The sequence below is a fragment of the Triticum urartu genome, chromosome 2A (assembly GCF_056163025.1).
Source record: "Triticum urartu cultivar PI428250 chromosome 2A, HENAU_Tu73, whole genome shotgun sequence".
Taxonomy (NCBI): domain Eukaryota; kingdom Viridiplantae; phylum Streptophyta; class Magnoliopsida; order Poales; family Poaceae; genus Triticum; species Triticum urartu.
In genome coordinates this window covers 741,821,819-741,827,309 of record NC_141874.1, presented here as the reverse complement: position 1 = coordinate 741,827,309, position 5,491 = coordinate 741,821,819, and the positions used below count along the sequence as shown (strand labels likewise).

The 5,491-nt window shown below is 48.5% G+C and overlaps 1 pseudogene; it reads left to right on the top strand.

Moving 5' to 3' along the window:
• The first annotated feature begins 1,975 nt into the window (after nucleotides 1–1,975).
• On the top strand, nucleotides 1,976–4,646 carry LOC147987531 (putative alpha-glucosidase Os06g0675700; annotated as a pseudogene).
• Nucleotides 4,647–5,491: the final 845 nt, after the last annotated feature.

The following is a 5,491-nucleotide window of genomic DNA, read 5'->3' as shown; positions in this document are numbered from 1 at the left end:
GGGGTCAACTTCTTCACATCAGTATTCGCGTCAGAACGGCCTTGGGAGATATGACCGAATCTTCTCTGCATCTCAAATATCCTTCGGTGAAGTTGCTTGAACTTGACACCTAAGATGGCGTTCTTCTACGGTTCTGCTTCGAATATTCCTCTCTGTGTGCACTAGCAAACAAATCAGTCCATACATGTTTCTGTCACCAACCTCGAAGACACAGGAGGGCAAGAATTGCACCAACATGAACACTATTCTAGACCCTCTGTTGCATCATGGAGTATTGGTGTTCATGGATGACATTCTAGTTTATAGTTCGACATTGTAAGAATAAGTCAAGCAACTGTGTGTTGTGTTTCAGCTACTTCAGCAAAATTATTTTGTTATCAAATGATCGAAGTGTGAATTTTCTAGTCAGAAAATAGAGTACCTCGGGCATGGCATCAGTGAAGCGGGAGTGGCTATAGATCTTGCAAAGATCATGATAGTTCAGTCCTGGCCTACACCATCCAGTGCCAGAGCCTTGCGGGGATCCCTTGGCCTGACAGGCTACTACCATAAGTTCATCCAACATTATGGGATGATCTGTAAACCATTTACTGAGATCTTGTGTAAAGGGGTGATCTTTTAGTGGACTCCAGTTGCGGATCGTGCCTTCCAACTACTAAAATCGGCCTTGACTCAAGCTCCTATGCTAGCCCTCCCCAATTTTAGAGAGACGTATATGTTGGAGATAGATGCGTGTAACAAGGGTATCGAGGCTATGTTGATGCGGCAAGGGCACCCAGTGTCATATCTCCGCAAAATCCTCTGCCCCGAAAATCAAACTCTCAGCACATCTGAGAAAGAGTGTCTTACTATTCTCATGGCAGTGGAAATGGCGTGCATACCTTGCTACCTCTTGAGCTTGCGTTGGTTTTTCCCTTAAAGAGGAAAGGGTGATGCAGTAAAGTAGAGTAAGTATTTCCCTTAGTTTGAGAACCAAGGTATCAATCCAGTAGGAGACAACGCACAAATCGCCAAATACCTGCACAAACAATCAAACAATTTGCACCCAATGCAATAAAGGGGTTGTCAATCCCTTCACAGTTATTTGCAGAAGTGAGATCTGATATAGATGGATAAACTGTAAAGTAAATATTTTTGGTTTGTAGATTGGAAAGTAAACGATTGAAAAATAGTAGATCGAAAACTTATAGATGGAAAATAGACACGAGGCCATAGGTTTCACTAGAGGCTTCTCTCATGGCATGTCACGTGTACCCTGGCGGTCAAAACCCACTTGACAAGACATGCTCATTTTTATAAAAAGGTTCAATGTGGTACAACTTACCCTAAATGGGGTGATACCGATAAATACATCTCACATAGGGTAATTCCTATTAAAAATATCGGAATAGGGCCACAAAGTTGACTTTACTCTTTATTAAAAAATGACTCAATATCAACATGAGTAGGCAAATATATATTCTGAGCATATATTTCATGATGGGTATTATGTGAAATTTTTTCTTTTTTCAGATGTTGGTGTATTATTTCGATTAAGCGGGTCAAACTGGTAGAAATTTGGCATAGACCAAGTTTAACTTAGTACAGAGTTAAAATGGCAGTTAATTCAAAACAGATCTAGTGCATGTATTTGCAGTTCACATTTTGTTGCATTAATTATTTTCCTTCTTTAGGAAGTTAAAATTAATTGCTTCTTCATCCCCATGTACGCTGCATGTATTTGCAGTTCACATTTGTTTGCATTAATTATTTTCCTTCTTTAGCAAGTAAAAATTAGTTACTTCTTCATTTGTATGAAGCGATAAGCCCTAACTTTGAAAGCATTGAAGTACTGGCTCGTATAGCCTATCTATCTAGAGGTAATCCTAGGCACGTATTAAAAACTTTCCAAACATTTCAGATGATTGCTGGCCTATATAACCCCGAGTGTGCGTCATATGCTAGACATCAGTTGTGTTGCACGCACCATCCACTCATGGCGACTGGCTTGCCATCCACTCATCATTTCGTGCTCCTCACCATCCTCATCTGCCTCCTTGTCCATCATTGCAGTGCAGTCTATGACATCGAGTCAACCGCTCGGTCGGGGAAGCTGCTGTCGGCCAAGCTGAAGCTCGTCGGCGGGTCGACGGAATTTGGGCCTGATGTGAAGAGTCTCGTCCTAACTGCAAGGTGAGTGGGTTTGATGTAATTTCGTTTCATCCAAGTAGCTAGATACGTTGGTTCTTGCTCACAGATTCTTAATTTTATGTCATGACGGCAGTCTTGAGACGGATAGCCGGCTACGCGTGCGCATCACCGATGCTGACCATCGGCGATGGGAGGTCCCCCAAGACGTCATCCCACGCCCGGCACCAGGGCCAGAACCAAAGGACGTTTTGCTCGACTCACCAGGCAATCCATCCATGCCGAGCAACAGCACCATGTCCAGCGCGTCTTCCGACCTGACCCTCACCATCCACCCCAGCCCGTTCCGCTTGACGGTCTCCCGTCGCTCCACCGGGGACACCCTCTTTGACACTTCCGGCCAACCTTGTCTTCAAGGACCGGTATGTTACAAGTGTTCCATTGCAATGTTATCTAGTGTAGCTTAGTTGATCCGCAAGAGTTAGATCGATGTAGAACAATACCATGGTCTGTAAGTAGCAAGTGAACGATGGGCATGAAATTGGAATGCAGGTACTTGGAGGTGACATCGGCGCTGCCGGCTGACCGAGCATCCCTGTATGGGCTCGGCGAGCAGAAAAAACAGACGTTCCGGCTACAACACAATGACACTTTCACGCTGTGGAACGGGGACGTGACGTGGTCCGACCAACCGGACCTCAACCTCTATGGCTCGCACCCGTTTTACATGGACGTGCGCTCCGGCGGTGCCGCGCATGGCGTGCTCCTCCTGAACAGCAATGGGATGGACATACTGTACGGCGGATCCTACGTCACCTACAAGGTGATCGGTGGCGTGCTAGACTTCTACTTCTTCGCCGGTCCCTACCCGCTCGACGTCGTGGACCAGTACACACAGCTCATGGGCCGCCCTGCCCCCATGCCCTACTGGTCATTCGGTACGAGTACCTTCTTGGTAGGCATATATCCATATATATGCTGGCTCTGCATTGCTACGCTCACTCGATCTTGCACTTGTAGGGTTCCACCAGTCTAGGTATGGCTACAAGAACGTGGCTGATCTGGATGGCGTGGTCGCCGGCTACGCCAAGGCCAGGATCCCACTGGAGGCGATCTGGTCGGACATCGACTACATGGACGGTTACCAGGACTTCACGCTGGATCCGGTGAACTACCCGTCCAAGCAGCTCCGGCCATTCGTGGACCGGCTCCACAACAATGGCCAGAAATACGTGGTCACCGTACACCCGGCTATCAAACGGCAAGCAGCACCTCACGAGGACTTGTTCCTCAAGCGAAACGGCGCCAACCTGGTAGGCGAGGCGTGGCCAGGCGAGGTCTACTTCCTGGACTTCATGAGCCCACGTAGCACCCAGTACTGGGCACGAAAGATCTCTGAGTTTCGGCGGACCATCCCTGTGGATGGGCTCTGGTGCGACATTAACGAGCCCTCCAACTTCAAGCAGTGGCAGCCTCTCAATCAGTTGGACGACCCGCCCTACCGCATCAACAACTCCGGCTTCCACCTTCCCATCAACTACAGGACTGTGCCGGTCTCAACGGTGCACTACAACGGCGTGTCCGAGTACGACGCGCACAATCTCTTCGGCCTCCTCCAGGCGCAGGCCGGCTGCTCAGGGACACCACACGCCGCCCCTTCGTGCTCAGCCGCTCTACCTTTGTCGGCTCCGGCCGTTACGCCGCGCACTGGGCCGGCAACAATGTCGCGCGGTGGGACGAGCTTGCGCAATCCATCAACACCATCCTCAACTTTGGCCTCTTCGGCATCCCAATGATGGGCGCCGACATCTGTGGCTTCAACGGCAACACCACCCAGGAGCTCTGCAGCCGCTGGATTCAGCTTGGCGCATTCTACCCGTTCGCCAGGGCCCACGCAGAGAAGACAACCCTCCGGCGAGAGCTCTATGTGTGGGAGCCGACGGCACGGTCGGCGAGGAAAGCGTCGGTGGTTCAATCTTTACGACTACTCCCTCGCCTACACCATGAAGGTCGGCAAGCGCGTGACCCTCCCGGCGCCAGCGGACTTGGCAAACGCGCACCTGGCCGGCGGCAACATCCTACTACTGCAGCATGCCGACCTCAACACGTCCGCTGCACGCCAAAGCGAGTTCCACCTCCTTGTGGCGCTCGCGGAGAATGGGACGGCCAGTGGGGAGCTGTTCTTGGATGACGGCGACTCGCCGGAGATGGGCGCTGTGGGAGGCAGTTGGACCCTGGTGAGATTCAGCTGCGACAGGGAGGAAAGCAAAGGCATGGTCACCACCAAGGTGAGTTCACATGTGGTTCAGAACTCATACGCGCCGAGTCGGGCGCAGGTCATCGGCAAGGTGGTCTTCATGGGGCTGCCGTCCGCACCAAAGAGCTTCGCTATCTATGTAAACAGCGTGCAGCTCAAGGCAGCCCGCACCAAGTCCCGGACGAGTGGAGTCTTCAGCGTCAGTGGCCTGTCGCTGGCAATCGGACAGAAGTTTGAGATAAAGCTTGTCATGTCCCATTAGTATCGAAACCAATTGTGTAGTACAAATTTTTATCGGAATAAATAAAAGTGAATATTGATCTAGAGTGATCTATTGTTTAATGTTTAATCATTTGATCTAGGGTTTTAAAAATGTCTTAACAGGTTGATTTTATTTTCTCAAAATCTAAGGTACTGCTTATTTAATTGTCGATGTGGCTGGTATTCAGAAGGTACATCGGCAAAGTTGCAACTCAAAGGGGTAGGAAAACTGTTCTTTAGCAAATGGCAATTGAGGTTTATCAACGTCGTTGGCGAGGCAACCAGTTGAAGATTGATAATATCGTGTGACTGTTCTAACGTGCATCCGACCCCCTAGCAGCTTCTACTCTCATTTCATAGAAGCAAATATAGGTATTTAAGTAGCCCCTAAGACGCTCACTTACAAGATGTATGTTGATCTGAAATTGTTATTTGACCTTTTTCCTTTTGGCCCAATAGACTGAATTAGGCTAGAGTCTATTTTGTTTTACGTTTGACAAAACAAGAGAAGGCCTTGATTTCTTTGGTTCCTCAAATATCAACGTCTTCGTAGGTTTGACACGGCATATGTAACTAGCAACATCGGAATTGTAATATGAGCTATTTTTAATGTTTTACCATTTGACCTAGAGTTTCAAAAACGTCTTAGAAGGTTGATTTTATTTTCTGAAAATCCAAGGATTTTCTTATTAGTTGTCTATGTAAACAACATTGAGCTCAAGGCAACTCGCACCAAGTCCCGGACGAGTGGAGTGTTCAGCGTGAGTGGCCTGTCGCTGGCAATCGGACAGAAGTTTGAGATAAAGCTCGTCATGTCTCATTAGCATCGAAACCAATTGTGTAGTA